At 41.1% G+C, this 21,393-nt stretch overlaps 1 protein-coding gene across 4 annotated transcripts in view; it reads left to right on the top strand.

Moving 5' to 3' along the window:
* MID1 (midline 1) overlaps positions 1–21,393 on the top strand; it is a 222,804-nt gene that overhangs the window by 104,395 nt on the left and 97,016 nt on the right. For 2 of the 4 annotated variants that reach the window (XM_081946830.1, XM_081946826.1), the window contains exon 1: positions 17,038–17,281. The exons of the other annotated variants lie outside the window; for them this stretch is intronic. The gene's annotated coding sequence lies outside the window, so the exon portion shown is untranslated. Of the gene's footprint in view, positions 1–17,037; positions 17,282–21,393 lie in introns of those variants that run through there. 4 annotated transcript variants of the gene reach the window in all.

Raw genomic sequence — 21,393 nt, 5'->3', positions numbered from 1 at the left:
AGAGCTAGATGTATTCTTCTAACCCAGCAATGTCCTAATGAAACGTGTGTATCAAAATGTCAAGACAGTTTCAAAAAATTAACTCTGCTGTGAGTTCAAGGCAGGTAAGAAATAACTGAAATATCTTTTCTTTGTAAGTGTAGAATCTGTCAAACTTAAGACTACCATGAAATGCTTTATATTGCCTCAAAAACCATGAAGATCATTTTAGTATCCATATTGTAAGTAGAAGATGACAATTTATGAGTAGTACAATATGTAATTATGAACTTCCATTGCGCATGATTCTTTCCACAAATGTTCTTTCCAAACACACTCTAATATAATGAAGTTGGATAGATGATGTTGAGTGAATTAAAGCCACAGGATCATTAAACTACAACCAAAAAGAGATCTTCATTACAATTATTCAATGATAGTAGCCTTTGTAGGATCTAAAGTTGAATTAACGATAAGTCTAAGAATAGCAACTGTTACCACCCTTTTTACAATACAGTATCATGACAATGTATACTTCGTGTTCACTCAGTGTCCTATACGTTTTGTGAGCAGTCTGATCTTTTTAATGTGATCATTTCTTTTAAAAATAAAATAAAATAAAAAAATATGGTTTTCTGCCTGCGTGGTCTTCTGTGATGAGCCGAAGGACAGAAAGGGGGAGTAGTGACCTTCCTCCCATATTTAGGCATACCAGGAGTTGTAACACACACACATACATACATACATACATACATACATACATATATGCTGGTTTTGTTATATTTGGGTCTTTTCCCATGTAGGATTGAGATTGTCTTTGCAACGTATCAGCAAGATCTCACCTGCCATCTTCGGGCTTGGGCTTAAAATGGGAACGGAGCTGCCGTCTTTCTGTAAATCTTGGTGGGAGGGGATGGGGTGCTGGCTTTGTTTCAGTAAGTGGAATGATTGGCACACACAGCCAGCACCAATCAGCACCAATCTACCAATCATGATACAAACACACAACCAATCATTCCACTTACTGTACAGAATGAGGCTTTATTAATATTGCATGGATACTTCAAACACCTCAGATATATATACTTCTTTTTGTATCAAAATACCATTACCCACTAAGTATATTCAGTGGTGGGTTTCAAATTTTTTTGGAACCTACTCTGTGGGTGTGGCCTCCTTTGTGGGAGTGGCTTGCCGGCCATGTGACCTGGTGGGAGTGGCTTGGCAGTCATGTGACCAGGTGGGCATGGCTAACTTGGAAAATGTGAAACTCACTTAACGATGCTCTTGCTTAGCAACCAAAATTTTGGGCTCAATTGTGGTCATAAGTTCTTTTTCTTTCTTTCTTTCATCTCTCTCTCCCACTTTCTTTTTTTCTTTTTCTTTTTCTCTCTCTCTCTGGCTCTTTCTCTCTCTCTCCCTCTCTCCCTCTCTGTCTCCCTCTGTCATTTTCTCTGGGTGTCTATCTGTCTGTCTCTCTCTCTGTATCTCTGTCTCTCTCTCCTCCTTCCCCCATCTCTGTCACTCTGTGTGTGTGTCTGTCTGTCTCTCACTCACTCTGTGTGTGTGTGTGTGTGTGTCTGTCTCTGTCTCTCCCTCTGTCTCTCTCCCCTCCCTTCCTCTCTCTCTGTCACTCTGTGTATGTGGGTGTGTCTGTCTCTCACTCATTCACTTAATCACTCACTCTGTGTGTGTCTCTCTATATTTCTCTCCCTCCCTCCCCCTCTCTGTCTCTGTGTGTGTGTGTGTGTGTGTGTGTGTCTGTCAGTCTCTCTGATTCCCTCCCTCACTCCCTCTCTCTGTCTGTCTGTCTGTCTGTCTCACTCACACACACACACACTGTGGTCACCTTGTTGAGTGTTCCAATCACATTTGAAACACTCAACAACTGGCTTGCATTTATGGTATTTTGCAGCATTTTGCAGTCATAGGACCAAAATATATGCTTTTAACCATATATTTTGGTCCTATGACTGCAGAATGCTGCAAAATACCATAAATGCAGGCCAGTTGTTGAGTGTTTCAAATGTGATTGGAACACTCAACAAGGTGACCACAGTGTGTGTGTGTGTGTGAGTGAGACAGACAGACAGACAGAGAGAGGAACAGAGAGGGAGTGAGAGAGGGAATCAGAGAGAGACTGACAGAGTCTGACAGAATCAGAGAGGTACTTTTAACTACCTGGCAGCGGTGTTTTTCCTTGGGGGGCTCCTCAGAACATCCTAAGACTTCGGAGGGAAGCCTCCAGCCCAGAGCAGGAGCAAAGCCCCTTTTCCAACTGGCCTTTCCTCCCTTGGAGGGCTTTGGAGGGAAGCTTCTGCATAAGCCCGGCCGAGTGACAACAAGTTCCCACCGTTACGAAGCCTCGGAGGCTGTAATTTTCTGAGCTGTGCGCGCCCGCCTGTTTTCCACGGCGTGGAGCAGCAGCGAGGTTTGTGTGGCCGGCAATCACTCCAAATGCCATCCGGGAAGACGAGGAACGTGAGGGGGGACTGTTGACGGCCTCCGCAATCATCGCTCGCCTCGCAGAGCCTCGCTGCTGCTCCACGCCGTGGAAAACAGGCGCGCGCGCACAGCTCAGAAAATTACAACCTCCGAGACTTCGTAACGGCGGGAACTTGTTGTCACTCGGCCGGGCTTATGCAGAAGCTTCCCTCCGAAGCGTTCTGAGCCTCGGAGGCTGTAATTTTCTGAGCTGTGCGCGCGTGCCTGTTTTCCACGGCGTGGAGCAGCAGCGAGGCTCTGCGAGGCGAGCGATGATTGCGGAGGCCGTCAACGGTCCCCCCTCGCGTTCCTCGTCTTCCCGGATGGCATCCTGAGTCATTGCCGGCCTCGCAGAGCCTCGCTGCTGCTCCACGCCGTGGAAAACAGGCGCGCGCGCACAGCTCAGAAAATTACAGCCTCCGAGACTTCGTAACGGTGGGAACTTGTTGTCACTCGGCCGGGCTTATGCAGAAGCTTCCCTCCGAAGCGTTCTGAGCCTCGGAGGCTGTAATTTTCTGAGCTGTGCGCGCGCGCCTGTTTTCCACGGCGTGGAGCAGCAGCGAGGCTCTGCGAGGCGAGCGATGATTGCGGAGGCCGTCAACGGTCCCCCCTCGCGTTCCTCGTCTTCCCGGATGGCATCCTGAGTCATTGCCGGCCTCGCAGAGCCTCGCCGCTGCTCCACGCCGTGAAAAACAGGCGCGCGCGCACAGCTCAGAAAATTACAGCCTCCGAGACTTCGTAACGGTGGGAACTTGTTGTCACTCGGCCGGGCTTATGCAGAAGCTTCCCTCCGAAGCGTTCTGAGCCTCGGAGGCTGTAATTTTCTGAGCTGTGCGCGCGCGCCTGTTTTCCACGGCGTGGAGCAGCAGCGAGGCTCTGCGAGGCGAGCGATGATTGCGGAGGCCGTCAACGGTCCCCCCTCGCGTTCCTCGTCTTCCCGGATGGCATCCTGAGTCATTGCCGGCCTCGCAGAGCCTCGCTGCTGCTCCACGCCGTGGAAAACAGGCGCGCACGCACAGCTCAGAAAATTACAGCCTCCGAGACTTCGTAACGGTGGGAACTTGTTGTCACTCACCCGGGCTTCTGCAGAAGCTTCCCTCCAAAGCCCTCCAAGCGAGGAAAGGCCAGTTGGGAAACGGGCCAGAAGACAAGGAACAGCAGTGGCGGCGGGGAGTCAGCCCCGATGCAAAAAAAACGCCAAGGGGGCGGGGGCGGAAATTACTTCCGGGTTCATTCTTCAACCGGTTCGCACGATCCGGTGCGATCCGGTAGAAACCCACCACTGAGTATATTCCTTTATTACCAAGATCATGGCATGCAGAGGATGACATTAAATAAACAAATCTATGTATGTATGTATGTACATCTTGATCTTCTCTGAGACCCCGGAAGAACATGTTGTATATTCATACATTTAACTAAAATTCTGCTTCTGTTTAAAAGTTGTATAAAAATCATTTTTCTTCAATTTAGAAAAATTTCTATGAGAATTTTTGTAGTTACAGTGCTACCAAACTTTTGGAAGACAAGAAGTTGAGAATCTTTTCTTCAAATCATATGTACAAGTTTGGGCATAGATACTTAAGCATGACTTGCAAATGAATTGCTCTTATGTGTAAAGTGTGCTTGTCTAAGGAGTTCTGGCTTCTTTCTTTTGGCCTATCTTAATTTGTGATTGTAGGAAAGCAACTCCTGAGTAGCTCTGCTCAAGGCAATTATATGGAAGTACTTGCCTATTAAAACCAATGAAGCTTGCATTCGGGAATAAAATGCTTTAACTTGAATTAAGCTATGAAAAGTATGTTTTTCCCCTTTGTTTTTAATGATGTACTGATTATTGTAATGCTTGGGAGGATAGGAGAAGGAGTTGTTTAGCCTATATCCACATTGGCATATTTCCAGTATCATTCTTGTATTTCATCGCTAATGCATTATTACTTGTCTCCAGTCAGCAGATGGCATACTCTTTGTGTTGTGTTTGATCAATGGATTAAATGCTCTATATGAATCAGTCCTGCAAATTATTTTGATATATAACATATGTTATACTTTTATATAGTCATAGAATTGCAAATCATGCTATGGGTGTTATTTAAACTTTCTCTCCTGAAAATGCTCCTATGAGACACACAAAGGTTCCAATTTATATAGCATTTTGTTAAATGAGAAATTAAAGCTGAAGTTTGCTGCAAAAAAATATATTTTGTTTGTGTTTGTTGTACTGTCTAATATACTGACTTTCATATAGGTGTGTGAGATTGGCTATAGCTTCTAGTTGAGGAAGATCTGAAAAATCTTTACTAAAGTTTTTGTAGAATTAGAAATAATTGAATATAATAATATAGAAAAGCCTGCTGAAAACAATTAAACCAGCAATTCCTCAAGATAAAGTTATTGAAGATCCAAATTTAGTAATAGAGCCCATTCATTGGAGTCAAAGGATTTACTCTAGGGCTAGATCAAAGTCAGCATTACAGTAATATTTCAATACATTCATTTCACCTTCCTTTGAACTTGTTTGAATCATTCAATATTGGTCCACTGGCCTTCAAATATAGATTAAATAAATAAATAAATAAATATAGAATATAACCTCCTTCTGAATTGGAAGTCTTTTAAAAGATTGCCTTTATTTTTCATGCCTTTACAGATGTTATTTTAATTCTGTTTCTTGTCTCTTCTAAAAATTCTCTGAAATTGTTAAGTTCCTTTCTAAGATACTTGTCTTTCTGGGCTTTGGATTCTGTTATCTACTTAGCAATTTCCACAATTTGTTCCAACATCCAGTTTGCTTTTTTCTTTTTCTTGATCTTTAGCAATCTCTTTTCACATTTCTTTACAGTTTATTTAAAGTCATCCCATACGTTGTCCAGATTTTGGAATTCTAAGTACAGTAGTTCCTGATGTTTTCTGTGAAAAGGAAGGGCAGATGCTCAATATGATATTGTTTGGCTTTCTTCTTCCATTTTAGCTGAATTTAAAATTTGTCCATGGGCAGTTCATGGTGTGTTCTTTGCTATTACAATTGAACTCATCTACCTTCTTCTACCAATTATGTAGTCAATTTGATTTATGTTATTGTATCTGGCAATGTCCGTGTATATAGGCATCATTTTGGCTATTGGCAATGAAGAAATCATTGGGTTGGCAGAAATTTATAACTTATTGCCCTGTTTAATTTTGGTTTTCTAAGCCATACAATTCAACTACATTTTCTTCCTTAATATATTCAACTTTGGCAAGTCAGTCTCCAAACCACTAACAGCATATCTTGCTTCTAGATAATGTCCACAATTGGGACCAGAATTTCCATTTCTAAGCGAGGCAATTGTTAAACAGTCATGACCTTTTTTGCCACAGTTATTAAGTGAATCACTGTGCAGTTAAGTCATTAAGCAAATCCATCTTCCCTCATTAACTTTATTTGTTGAAAGCAAATGAAAAGGTTGCAATTGGCAATCACATAACTGTTGGACACTGTAACTGTCCTATAAAACTGCTTGCCAAGCACCCAGATTTTGATCATATGACTGTATCGTATTGGTTTACTTGATCATGTACAGAGGTTTAAACATTGCTGCTTCCACCAGTATGAAATAATCCTTAAGATCTTCCTATACTGCCACTGCCAAGTATAAATGCCTGCTTGCTTTAGCTGGGCAACTGGTATGACCTTTATGTCTTGTTTTTATACTCTTGGTAACCCCTCTTCCCACTCCCTTGGCATTCTTCACTCATCCTCTCAGGAATATAACATCCTGCTATGAAGAGACAGTACAGCAGAACTTGGGATAGGGAGAGGGACATGACCATTTATAATAATATAAATGTGTGTGTTAGCAATAAAAATATAAATTATGATTAAAATTATGATAAAAACATGGGGAGGAAAAGAACAGGGTGTACAGTGGGGAGGGGGGATCTGCTATTGGTTCATCAGTCACCTCCAGCATGATATTCTCCATTGGGGGCCCAAGCCAACTGGCAGAACCAGGTTTCAGGCCTTTATGGAAGGTGAGGAGGGTGGGAGCAGATATCACCCCTAGGACGCTAGATGTTCAAATAAGAGCAATGTGCTGTTGCCCTGAGTTATTTCCTCTCTATTTCCTTCTCTTTATGTTTTCTGAGTTTTGTAATTATAAATGTTAGAAAGATAATTTTTACATGATAGAGAAAGTGCTCATTAGGATTTGATGGGTAAGTGAGAGAAAATAAGGGAATAAAGTTAACTCAATACCACATCATGCATGTAACTTCCAAGTATCTCACTTGCCATCTTATGTTGGGAAAAAATATAGCTAGCTATATAGTAATTTCGACCCACACCCTAGATGTTAAAACTTTGCTATGGGTGAAATAACATAGTTCCCCCTCCAGTTTGTGACAGTTTGGAAACCCAATTTATACATCTGCTTCTTTGTTTCATAGCAATAAGGAATTTTCAAATAATACCTAGATATATAATGCTTTTGTTGCAAAAAGCTCTGCCAGTTCATATCTCTAATAACACAATGAAACTGTAATACTGTATTAGTATTTCCCTCATCAGGTTTATTTAAAATTACATGAAAAATAAAATTTCTTGGTTTATTTTTTCATTTAGTCATATTATCAAACTAATGTAAACATATGCTGCATCAAAAAAATTCTCTATCTGAACACATCCTGTTATAACAAAATATTTTCTTATGTTTTGGAAAAAACATAACATTAAACATGGTTTGAATTTTATCATGTTGTGTATTTTTATTAGTTGCTTGAATGTAATACATTCCATTTCATTCACTGAGGAGATATAATTTCTGAAACTAATTTAATTAGTAATTTAATACACATAAATTTTAACCAGAATTGGACATTTATTAGACTGTATTACAGAATACCATTCTGTCCAGAGAAAACATCAGCCAAGAAAGATAACACATACTTCCATGTGTTAAAATGTTGTAATAAAATGCAAGAACTATTTTTTCTCTTTGTACTATCACAAATGCATTTGTTTTCTAATGTAGATAAAAGAAGAAATGAATACTCTAGTAACTGTTAAAGTGGAATGATATACATTACTAATAGATAACAATAATTTTATATTTAACTAGGACCTTTCTAGAAAGTGCTCTATTTTTTCAGATATATATTTTTAGACAAAAAAAATCAGGATTGGTATATTCCAAGAAATAATTACTAAAATTGAAAGGATTTATTTTGTTTCTTTTGGAATAAACAGCAAAATGGTAACTAGAACTTTGATTTGGAAATGTTATAAATGGACCAAGGGCCCAGATGAATTTAAATTATTATTTTGGAATTAATTATAAGAATCCTTCCTGTTGGAAAATGCTTTGTTTTGAATTCCTTAAAAAAAACATGATAGGATGGAATTTACAAAGCCTTGGAGAGATTCCCCTATAATTTCTACATCGTGAAATGCAAGAAGAAGGATAGTTGATTTTGTTGCCCTTATATCACTGGGAGAATAATATAAAGCAATGCAATAATACATGCAATGAATGCATATATAGAAATGAGACATTTTTCAGTTTGTATGTGTGTTTGTACCTTTATAAATTTCTGGAGCTGCCTGTAAAAATTCTTAGCTTCACCCAGCAGGGATTGAGAGATTGTTTCTCAATTATCCATTCTGAACACAGTGGAAATAGATAGCTGTGCATGCTCCTGTGGGCTTGTTGTTGTTGACTGATGGTCTCAGTGTTATGTAGAATGGAAGCATAATGGGTAACGGATTATACCTCATAAAATATAATATTGAAGAAAGAAAGTAGGTGAATGTGATAGGTGGATTCCAAAAGAATGAAAGAATTGTATTTGAAGGAGTGTCTGATGTATGAAAGCACTTTTGCACACTTAGACCAAGTGGACTGTTGCAATTAAGTGGCTTTGCTGCAATTTCCACCAGTGTGATCCTTTGATTTAGAAAATATTGAACATTAAAGGGGAAGGTAGTGTTCCAGAAAACAGATGATGGCTCCCTTTGAGAAATGGAGATCCTTTGCTTTTACAAAGAAAGAAAAATCCCAAAGCCTAAGACAATGAGGTGAGTATCAATGAAGACAGAGTTTAAAAAAGAGGTTGGCCGAGCATATTCATGTCATGAACATGTGGAACTGAGAAAACACCCTAACACACGGGTGTCAAACTCGACGTATCACATTGCTGTCATGTGACGTTTTATGATGTTTTTCCCATTCACGGACCTGGGGTGGGTGTGGCCTGCATGTGATACATCTGGCCCGTGGGCCGCCAGTTTGACACCCCTGCCCTAAAACAAACAGAAGTTAGGGAGTTTGAATGCATTAATCTATTTATAGCTTTCAAAAAGGCACAGTTTTGTTCTATGAATTATTGAATGGACTTATAATATAGGTAAAGTTTCCCCTCACACATATGTTCTAGTCGTTCCTGACTCTAGGGGGCGGTGCTCTTCTCCATTTCAAAGCCGAAAAGCCAGCACTGTATGAAAACGATTCTGTGGTCATGTGGCCAGCATGACTAAATGCCGAAGACGCACAGAACACTGTTACCTTCCCACCAAAGGTGGTCCCTATTTTTCTACTTGCATTTTTACGTGCTTTCAAACTGCTAGTTTGGCAGAAACTGGGACAAGTAACGGGAGCTCACTCTGTTATGCAATACTAGGGATTCAAACCGCCGAATTGCAACCTTTCTAATCGACAAGCTCAGTGTCTTAGCCACCAAGCCACCTTGTCCCTATACTTATGATATACAGAATTTGTATGCATGAATTCCATACAAAATAGCACAACACTTGTATCTAGCAACAAAATGTTACTGTGTTGAACATCAACAGTGGCGAGAAAAAAGCATTCACTTATCCCAGTTAAAGGCAGATATAAAATTAAAGATATTTGTATTCAAATTCTGCCACTAAAAAAACTGCTAATTTTCATTGAGTGCATCTGCTTGTTACTTATCTATCATTTGTTATATCAAAAATTTGTGTGAGATTTGACATAGCCAATATAGAGAGACTGTAGTATCAGCCCATTTGCAAATTAGGCAATATGTTGCTTATGTTTCATGGTAAAGTATTATTACTGGTGGTTTTGTTGGAAGGAATGCTCTGTCTGGATAAAATCTTTTATGAAGGTACATTCAGAGAACCTACCAACATGATACTACAGGGGTGTCGAAACTCACAGCTCACAGCGCCAGATGCATCACACACTGGCCACCCCCACCCCCAGTTTAGCTAAGGGAAAAAGTTGCAATACATCATGTGACGTGACACAAGTTTGACACCCCTGTGATACTATAACAAATAACAAATATTCACACTCCTGATATTATATTTGAAATATTATATAGAGTTTGGATTGTAATACCTCAGAAAGTTCATTGATGTACTGGAAAATAAAATTACTAGAGAATTAGAAAAATTTTACTATGCTATATTTCCAAACTATATTAGTTTGTCTGTGTTTTCCTTTAAGTAATGTGCTGAAGTTTGAATTTTAAATGATAATAGATAGACAAGAACCAAAACAATATGTAATTGATGTTTAATTAATTTTAATACATTAGTCAATATCTAAGATAATGGACTTTAGTTACCATTCATGAAGCTTGTATTTCTCCATGCCAAAAAAAAAGCTTTATTACTTACCCACATATGCTTATATAATTGGGTAAAATTTTATTTTGAAAGTTCAATATTTTTTATTTTCTTGTTATTGGGCAAAGGCTTCAAACAGTGGAAATGATACTGATAAGCCAACTCTACTTGATCACCAAGTAATGTAAGATATATTTATCTGCTTAATATCACTTGCATTATATTTTGGTGAGTTTGTAGGCAGGCTCTATTTTTCTCTCCCCATTTCTTTTGCTTAGAACTAGCTTTGTGATAGCACAAAACCTAGATTATAACTTTGGAGCATTTAATTTATTTATAATAGTTACCATTATAACATCTTATCTACAACTATGGTATATATTTCTTCCATACCATTATGAAATCTTCAGAGTTGGAAGCCAAGCTTTATATATGTGTGTACAGCAGGGGTGTCCAAACTTGGGAACTTTAAGACTTGTGGACTTCAACTCCCAGAATTCCCCAGTCAGCATGGCTGGCTGGGGAATTCTGGGAGTTGAAGTCCACAAGTCTTAAAGTTCCCAAGTTTGGACACCCCTGCTGTACAGGTTAGACAATTGAGTTAGAATTGTAATTCCAAATCCAAAGTGGGATAATTCAGACAGACCTTTTGGTGCCTGGATGACGTGGGTCAATTCATTTTGGCCTGGACTTCACTTCTGTGAAACCTGAGGCCTGATCTCAGTGATGTTTATTATGTCCTATTATGGTTTGTTTCGTGTGCCTTTGTTTATTTTCAGTCAGCAGAGTCTCACAACCAGTTCTTCCTGAGTGAAACTGGCTTTTGACAGGTTTATTTGCAGTATTAGAGTTTTCCTACTCTCTTACTGTAGTATGCTTATCGTTCTACTTATTAGATCTGACTGATGCCACTTTTGTCTTTTGTCTCTTTTGTCATATGTATGTGTTGTGTAAAAGTGCTGATTCCTCGGTGCCCAGAGTCAACTTTGTGAATTCAAGCTATGGCATCTTCATTCTTCATGAACTCCCTTTTCTTTACACAAAGTGCTTCAGCCTACCTACATTTTTAGAAGGAATATTAAAAATATAAGGCGTAAGGAAAGCTCCTGTATCAATTCTAGTACATTTTGGCAGACTCCCTCGCCGCAGGGAGGCGGAACTAACTAGATGGTTCCACCCCAGGCGCCTGATGGACCCTGAAAGGTTCCTGATGGAGCTTGGGACTTTTCCTGAATCCCTTGCTCACAACTCGACCGAAGCCCTAGTGGAAGCCTGGGATAGGGCGGCCACTGGGGCCTTGGATCGCGTTGTGCCTTTGCGGCCTCTGACCCGGTGTCGATCCCGGGTGGCTCCCTGGTTTACCGAGGAGCTCCGGGAGATGAAATGCCACAAAAGAAGCCTAGAGAGTGTTTGGAGGGCCAGCAGGTCCAAATCTGATCGAACACTAGTAAGAATTCATATTAAATCCTACTTAGTGGTGATAAAAGCTGCAAAATGGCAACATTTTTCTGCTCTTATCGCATCCACAGACAACTGCCCAGCTGCCCTGTTTAGGGTGACCCATTCCTTACTTAACCAAGGAACTGGGAAAGACCCCTTGCAGGGTAGGACTGAAGAATTTGTTCAGTATCTGCAGGATAAAATCGCTCAGATCCGGACAGGCTTGACTCTGACTGGGTAGATTCGGGCGAGTCGACGGGGATGAATCTTGTGGAGACAATCTAGGATGAGTTTGACCCTGTGACCCCCGAGGGCATGGACAGGATTATGGGGAGACTCAGCGCTGCCACTTGTGTGCTGGTCCCGTGTCCCTCTTGGTTAGTTTCAGCTTCCCGGGAGGTGACACGAGGCTGGCTCCAGGCAATTACCAACGCTTCATTGAGAGAGGGGTTCTTTCCCACCATCTTGAAGGAGGCGGTGGTGAGGCCCCTCCTCAAGAAGCCATCCCTGGACCCAGCTTCTTTAGCCAACTATCGTCCAGTCTCCAACCTTCGCTTTGTAGCAAAGGTTGTTGAGAGCTTGGTAGCACGTCAGCTTCCCCAGTACCTGGATGAAGCTGTCTACCTGGATCCATTTCAGTCGGGTTTCAGGCCCGGGTACAGCACAGAGACGGCATTGGTCACGTTGGTCGATGATCTCTGGCGGGCCCAAGATGGGCTGCTCCTCTGTCCTGGTCCTATTAGACCTCTCGGCGGCTTGGGAGTGGGGGACACCGTTTTACAGTGGTTCTCCTCCTACCTGTCGGATCGGTCGCAGTTCGTGTTGACTGGAGGGCAGGGATCGACCCCGAGGCGCGTCACTTGTGGGGTGCCCCAGTGGTCGGTTCTCTCACCCCTCCTGTTCAACATATATATGAAACCGCTGGGCGAGATCATCTGTGGTTTTGGGGTACGGTATCATCAATATGCTGATGATACCCAACTTTTCATCTGTACCCCAAACCACCCAAACGATGCCCTCGACATGATGTCCCGAGGCTGTGCGGATCTGGATGGGGAGGAACAGGCTCAAGCTCAATCCCTCCAAGACTGAGTGGCTGTGGTTCCCATCATCCCGATTTGTGCATCTTGTTTCATCTTTGAGATAGGGGGACAAATTTTAGCCCCCTCAGAGAGGGATCCTGGACACGCGGCTTAGTTTCGAAGATCACCTGACAGCCATGACCAGGGGGGCCTTTTACCAGGTTCTCCTGGTACGTCAGTTGCGCCCCTTCCTGGATTCGGATGCTCTATGCACAGTCACTCATGCCCTCGTCCTTTCTCGCCTGGACTACTGCAACACTCTCTACATGGGGCTGCCCTTAAAGAGCACCCGGAGGCTTCAGCTGGTCCAGAATGCGGCCGCGCGGGTTATCATGGGAGTACCTAGGTGCTCCCATGTTACACCTCTTTTAGGCAGCCTGCACTGGTTGCCGGTTGTTTTTTGGGTGCGATTCAAGGTACTAATTATGACCTTTAAAGCGCTCCATGACTTAGGCCCAGGGTACCTGCGAGACCACCTACTGCCACTAGTAGCCTCCCACTGTCCAGTGCGATCACACAGAGTTGGCCTCCTCAGGGTGCCATCAGCCAAACAGTGTCGGCTAGCAACCCCAGGGGGAGAGCCTTCTCTGTGGAAGCGCCTTCCCTCTGGAATGAGCTGCCCCCGGAGCTTCGCATAATCCCTGACCTCCGGTTCTTCCGACGCGCCCTAAAAAGTTGGCTTTTCCAGCAAGCTGGCCTGGCCTGTTAATTTTATCTAATTTTTAAAAATGTTAGTGTTATATTAATTGGGTTTGTTTTTTGGATTGTTTCTAATTTCCTTTTAACTTTTGTTATATGTGTTTTTTAATGCTGTATGCCACCCTGAGTCCTTTGGGAGAAGGGTGGCATATAAATCCAATAAAACAAACAAACTTGTTCTATTATATTAAAAAAATTAAATTAAATTCTCTTGCAACTTGGCCATAGTTCTTGAATAGAGTCGTGACAGTCTCTGTCAATTCCATGCCTATTTCTTTGCTTACCCTGCTGCTGATATCCCATCAATTGTAATCTCCTCACTGTATACCCATCAATCTCTGAGTACTTGCCTGACAGCCCAACTTCAATTAAACTTCTCCAATTGGTCTCCCTGGTGTCACTGCTTATATCTTTGTATGCTTGCTTACTCACACAAACACGCTTATTATGCAGTGATGATGCCAGCTGAAACAATTAGATGCTGCCTTTGGAGACAATTAACCAATGAGGACACTGGGGTGACAGAGAAACAGGCCTCAGTCCTTACACTCCAAAAAAGGCAACATCTGTTTAATTCAATTAGTTGGCTTCATAGTCAACAGAATGGTGCTATTGTGGACATTGTTTGAGGACTATAAGCCTGTACCAATATTCCCAGTTCAGCGCTAATATATCACTCTTGAAACATTGTTTATTCCTTTGGGAAAAGATAGGTGTTTGTAGTCTGAGAATTTTTTTTAATAGGAAAAATATTTTAATTGTGATATATTAAATGTATGCATGTATGTGTGTACATAATAAAATTGTCAGATTTTTTTTCTGATTTTCATTTACTGCTCACCCATACACTATCTTGAATCCAGTTTAACACTTAACTAGTACAAAGGTCAAATGAAGACAGTTAGGAGCTTTTCATATTCTACTTGAAGAAAATTGTCATTATTTCTGAGTAAAATATGAATGGCATAAATATAATTCAGGTGAAATAATTTGTACACACTGCATTCTACTTTAGATGCCAACCGTTTTGCATCTGGCAAAAGTTTTTCTTCTGATTCACAAGTGCTAATTTATGGTATTTTTTGTTTGTTTGTTTGTTTGTTTGCTTTAAGGGACCCCTTGGCAATTAAAGATCAGGATAATTTAGCCTGATCTCCATTTTCCTAGCCATAGAAAACACACACCCACAAACAGTATTATTCAGAGAGCAAACCACTGACATACTGGTAATTATTTTTATTCAGTCACCTGATTTGAAATTCCTGTAATAAAATGGAGATCGAAAGGCAAATAGTGGTTATGGATCTATGCAACTCAGAACAATATTCTATGTTTTTCAATGAAATTGCATTGTTTTTTTCTGAAAACTGAGAGGCTTGTTCTATTGAAGTTTGCATGTGCTGAAGTCTTCCTGTGAAAGAATAGAAATTAGAAACCATATAGCATTTCATACTGGGATATTACTTCTAATTACATTATACAACAATTTATAATCACCCATGGGAAAGACGGGGCAGTGTATTCTTATAATATAGAAGTTAGACCATTTCCCCACTATATCTGAAAACTGGCTGATGGGCCAACCACAAAGAATTGAAGATTTCAGATCCACCAGTGGATTATGTTTTCCTATGCATAGCCCTGATCCTACACCATTTAAAACATTTTGCCTGATGAAGCAGTCTGTAAAACTGAAAAAAGCATTTTATACTTCTCCAACTAATATTTAAATCTACTTTGATGCTGAATTCAACAGGTATTTGAAAATGAATGCAATGGATATTCATGGGAATTAATTGCCAACCGCTAAAGCTATAGTTAAGGCTGACCAATTACATTAATTATACAATAATTAAGTATGTCAACTATTTCTAAAGCCATTTGATCATAGGCTTAGCTTTTATGTGCCATAAAAATAGCTGATTCAGCAGCTGCAGCTCCATGAAATGCAATACCTTCCAACTTTGCAAGCAGCAATGAGATTTACATAAAATAGCAAAGTAAACACTCATGAGAACACAAACAAATCAATCCACAAAAAAGCAGATATATGCAGAAAGGAATCATATGGAGCATATCTGGTTCATTCTTTTCCCATCTCAATATCGTGTCTTTCTGGTGTGGGAGAAAAAGATATTACCTGATATAAAAATGCCTATTGCACTAGAAAACCGTAGGCAATAGGGATGGTTTCAGATGACAATTGCCCAATATGACTATGGTAAGGAATTATGGGAGTTACAGAGGCTATCTTATTTCCTTTTTCTTTTTAGAGCAAAATGCTAAGGAAGAGACCTGGATATTGTTTAAAATTGTTCCATTTGCCCATCTAATGAAATAAATATGTAGGCTGTAAAGAGAGAAGACCTTTTCACCAATGTCAATTTATTCTCCACCACCACCCCCACCCCCCAAAAAAGCATGCCTGACACTTACATTAAAGTCTTTCTGGTATGGGATGAAAGCCTTATTTTCTTTGGAAATAAGAATGTCAGGCTATTGAATAATAGTTTTCTACTACTTTTCTTGTTTTACCTACAGTATTAATGTGGCTGTTTTTGTTTATTTAATAAATAAGCACTGCATAACCCCAGAACAACTTTAGGGTTGATTTTTATCTTATGATAATCCTACTGCTGGTGCTATATTTATTGATCTGTGCTGGTAGTATAAATAGTTTAATCGATGGATGTTTGGCAGTTTAAACAAGAAACAACGGAATAAATGATGTATTAACTTTTACTCAAAATTATGGAGAATCTTGACAGGACTCCAATTCTGCCTTGTGAATATCTTAAGGTAGAAAAAGGGCAGTTTCATGATTTGAATGTAATATTTTGGCATGAGCATGATTTTTTCTGCTGTTCAGTTATAGCACATTTCTGGATTTACCAGGCTCTTCAAAGTGATTTACGCCACATTTAGATAAGTGCAGTTACTGCTGCAGCAAATCCATGATGGTTTTTTTTCCAGACTTCAGATTTGCTTTTTATAAACCTAGAGATCAAAGGACAAATTTCCTTTAGAGTGGAACCTTCCCAGCCAAAGATAAATGTGTAAAAAAAAAAAAAGCTAAGACTTGGTTTGAGTATGTAGCGCCTGACCAAAGCTGAACAGTGTAAACAAACTAAGTGCCATGTACTAAACCCAACTGCAAAGCAAGAGCTAGAGAGTGTGCAAACAAAAAAGGAAATAAAATATTATTCTAAATAGAAGCCCTCTATTTGTAAAAAGTAATTTAATTTTAATTCTTTATAGAGTATTTAAAATGTGAATGTATTGTTTTAGCTTTGAAACTAAATTATGTGTGAAATATCAATTGGCTTTTCAATCCCCCTTTTGATTAGTATGATTCCTTGGAAGATAAGGAAGTACATGAACTAAGGAATTACACGAACCAAGGAATTTTCCTCTAGTTCTCTTTTATGATGGCAAATCGGCAGTATGTAAAGTGTCGTTTTATTCTCTCCATAACTTCATCCTGTCTTTGAAAATGTACAGGTTTTATTTTTTGTTGGTGGATCTTAAGTCTTGTTCTAGATTAGGAATGAATGCGCAGGAGGAGATACAAATGAAAATTGATCTTTTTACAGCACCGGTTAACTTCCTTTTTTGTAGCGTTAGACACCACTTTCAGCCTCTGAAACCTTTAAAAGCTTTGCTAATCCTCATGTATGCAGCTTTACGTGAGATTCCTCCCTGCCTCTCCCCTCCGCTCCCCGCCTTCTCCTGATTGGTGAAGCTATTTCATGGCTTAATTCAGCCCACAAATGCATATCTGAGTTGTAATTTGAAATCGGAGCTTAGCAGCATCGCTTCTCTGCTGTTGGCGCAGGCTATTATAGGGACAAAGCTGGGAAAGTGGACGTTGTCCTCTGAAGCGCCGTGCGACAACAGGGACCCGGAGGCAAAAAGTTGCTGGCTTGTTGGGGGAACTAGGAAACCGATGGGTTTCTGCTGAACTTCTGAATGGATGGATAATGGAAGCTTAAACATGAAGCAGGTAAGATCCCAGCGACTTGTTGCAAACCATCTGGCGATCTCGGGAGATCCACTGAATCCAGCATGACTGGATAAGGAAGACTCTTTGTTATAGGATCGATGAGACTTTGCAAAGATGGGGCTTTTTACAGCAATCCGGGCTGAGTTAGGAACGCCCTTTCCGGCCGCTCTTTCAGTTTCTAGTCGCTGATAGCTGACGGGATCGCACCCAAGTCGTGGTTCTGAACAGGCGGGCTCTTGAGATGAAGTCCAATTTGTTTTACCGACAGTTCTGGGATTCCAGTTACCCCAAACTTTGTGCAATTGAACCTGCCTGTTATCAGTAGCCCAGCGCATTTGGCGCTCACTGTTCGTGTGCAGTTAAGTGCGGCGTGCGTGTGTTTAGCATTTTAAAAAAGAAAAGAAAACATTGGTTTTCGTTCAAGTTAACAGATGTAAGAGGAGACAAAAGATCACGTCGCTTTTATATGTGGTTTCAACCCCCACAGGTCAAATGCGTATTAATTCTGTATGGTTTTTATAACTGTTATTAAACACTTTCAAGTTTTGGATTTCCGTGTTTCAAGCTTGAATATTTAGCATCTGAAAATGTTATTTTCATTTTGTGATCTTTGGGATATAACATGCCTTTTGGGTGTTTTCTTTCATGAGTAGGAATATCCTCCATGAAGGTAAGGAAGCAAAGTAAAGGGGGGAAAAAAAGAAGTAGGAAAAAAATTTGCACCTGTAGAGGAAATGGAATATTTTATGTAGTTCAATGAAAACTACAAAAGAACTCTTAACTGGTTTGGATAATTTTGTCAGCTGTGAAGGGAAAATTCTTTTTAAAAAATCCTTCTCAAATATTCCTACTTGTGGAATCGTCTTGCTTTATGGAAAATCAATTTATTATTTGCTGCAGGAATGATCCAAGTGAGAGCCAGTTTGGTATAGTAAGGCACCAAACTGGAAACCAGGAGGCTGGGAGTTTTAGCCCTACCATAGACACAGAGCCAGTTGGATGACCTTGGGGAAATCACTTTCTCTCAGCCCTAGGCAATGGCAAACCACTTCTGAAAAACCTTGCCAAGAAAACTGCAGGAACTTGCTCAGGCAGTCTGAGAATCTGACGTGATTGAATGGAAAAAGAAAAAAATGACCCAAGCGGGAATCAGAGCATCGTGGAATGTACTTCCACCAGGGGGAGCTCTGCCAAAAGGAAGATTTTAAAAATGCTGCTTTTGAGAAAAGCACACTCATTTTCCTTGCTGAATTTTTAATCTCAGGATATTAAAATATAGTCATCGTTCATTTAGAAACCAAAAAAAAAAAATGTTTGAGGGGAAATAATAGGTGACAACACTGTAAGAAAATCTTTTTTGTTAATGGCTGAGGTTTCAAGATGTCCCTAGATGGTGTTAGTGACACAAAAAGCAAGCATTTAGATCAGTGTTTCTCAAACTTGGCAACTTTCAGATGAGTGACCTTCAATTCCCTGAATTCCTCAGCCTGTTGTGGCCAGAATGGGGAATTCTGAGAATTGAAGACAACACATCTTAAAGATGCCAAGTTTGAGAAGCACTGACATTCTGCCTTCTTAGACTGTGACAGTCTCATTACATACAGGTAATCCTTGACTTATGACCACAATTGAGCCCAACATTTCTGTTATTATGTGAGACATTTATTAACTGAGTATTGTCCCATTTTACAATTGATCTTGCCACTGTTGTTAAGTGAATCACTGCAGTTAACTTAGTAACATAGCTGTTAAGTCAGGGGTGTCCAAACTTGGGAACTTTAAGACTTGTGGACTTCAACTCCCAGAATTCCCCAGCCAGCCATGCTGGCTTGGGGAATTCTGGGACTTGAAATCCACAAGTCTTAAAGTTCTCAAGTTTGGACACCCCTGTGTTAAGTGAATCTGGCTTCCCCATTGATTTTGCTTGCAGAAGTTTACAAAAGGGGATCGCAGGATCCTGAGACACTACAGCATAAATATGCATCAGTTGCCAACCATCTGAATTTTGATCACGGGACTGGGGATGCTGCTGTGGTTCTAAGTGTGAACAACGATAATAAGTCACTTTTTCAGTGCCATTGTAACTTCTAACAGTTGCTAAATGAACTGTTGTGTCAACAACTACCTGTACAGTCTTGCCTACAATTATTTTAAACTAGGTGAGTTATTCATTTTTTCTCTTTAAAAATGTATTTGAACACACAGTTCTCAAACATGATTATTAAAGAATTTAAAAAATGGAAACTACACAAAAGCAAAATCTTGCATGGAATTAGTGATTTTTAAATATATTTTTAGCCAGCATATTAAAGAAAAGTGTTAAATCTTTCAATCCAAAAAGATTTAGTCTATTAGGATTTAAAGCAGTGGTTCCCAAAGTGGGCGGTACCGCCTCCTGGGGGCGGTGAGATGGCTTAGGGGGGAGGTAAATGGCAAGGGGGGCGGTAAGAGGCAAGGGGGGCGGCAGAGGAGTGCTGGAGGTGGCCTCCTCTAGCCAGCCATTCAGAACCAGTTTGCTCACTCACCCCTCCCATCCAGAAGCTGCTCGATCGCTCGCTCCCCCCGCCCATCTGCACTATGCTAGCCCTGCCCAAACACTGATTGGCTGGCTCACCAATCACCCCGCCCGCCTCTAAGAGCCCTATCTAAACCCAATTATCTTTTTTTCTGCTTGGCTTTCTATAGATAGGGCTCTTAGAGCTGGGCGGGACGATTGGTGAGCCAGCCAATCAGTGAGCACAGGGCTAGCATAGTGTGGACAGGCGGGGGGAGCGAGTGATCAAAGGGAGGCCACTTCGCCTCCCTTCGCTCCCACTTTGTCTTGATGAGGTCGCTGCGGGTGCGGACGGACGGAGGTAGCCAGAGTGGCAGGGAAGCCCGGGAGGTGGACGAGTGAGCGAGAGAGCTGCCTGATCCTTCATCGCTCGCCTGCCTGGGCTGCTCTGGCTACCTCCGTCCGTCCGCGCCCGGCAGCTGCAGCCACCTCATCAAGACAAAGTGGGAGGCGAAGGGGCCTCAGTGCCCTGCCTGATCCTCCTTCGCTCGCTCGCTATTTTGCCTGCATGGGGTGCCTCGGCAGAAGCCCTTTGCTGGCGACCAGACCTCCCCTCCCCGGGGCGACAGCCCATCCATGCTCACCGTCCCAGTAGTGCTGTGGCTTCCCGGCCTGCGAAGAGAGGGAGGGAGTAAGAATGAAGGGTGGGGGAGAGCAGCAGAAGGGGTGGGGGCTTCGCATCCCCCCCCGGTGCCTTCCCAGAGGAGGTGGGGCTGGGGAATGTGGGGCAGGGGGGCGCTGTCTGGGATGGGACTAGATGACCTCTGGGGGTCCCAACTGGCCCTTCTGACTCTGGAGACCAGAAGCAAGCAAGCAAACACACACACACACACACACACACACACAGAGACACTCAGCAAAAGTGTCTGGTTTTGAGTATAATCCTCCCTAGTGCTTGGGGAAAAAATAAGAGGAACATTTGGATATACATTTTGAATTAACTTGGGAAGAAAATTGCTAAAATCACTTTTAGCTGTGTTCTGCATTAAGGATTCATGCAGTAGCATTTCTTGTTGAATTAGCAGAGTAATATTTACAACAGCCAGATAAGATAGTTTTATCTGTCTTATAATGTCCGTGGGTAGAGGACGTAGGCATAAGTGCAATGTTTGCCTGTGATTATATAATAAATTCACAGCTTATACATTTGAATTAGATGTTTTTCAATTAATGTTTAACCTATACTTGATATACTTGTATCAATACATAAGGTGTTAATTATGTCAATGGAAGAGATAGGAAACTGCATTAGTGATATATATGTCAATGCGTTGATTTGTACTAAAAATGTTTAGTTTAAAGAAGTTATAAGGAATCACAAATATGAGTGTGGAAAATGTAATGTAGTTGTGGATGACCCTTTGCATGAGTTGTATTGGGAAAAATAAAAAATCATAATAATAATTTAAAAAATGATGATTCCCCAAAGAGGTAAAAGGCTACATTTTGGTAGAGTTATTCTTTGCTTCCAAACTGTTGAGGAAGGGGATTGGACTCCATTGTCTATATTTCCCTTTCGATCCCCATGGATCTTTAGTGAAAATTATAACCCAAGAAC

Source organism: Natrix helvetica (assembly GCF_964273705.1).
Source record: "Natrix helvetica genome assembly, chromosome: 3".
NCBI lineage: Eukaryota > Metazoa > Chordata > Lepidosauria > Squamata > Natricidae > Natrix > Natrix helvetica.
This window is presented reverse-complemented; position numbering and strand designations above follow the sequence as displayed.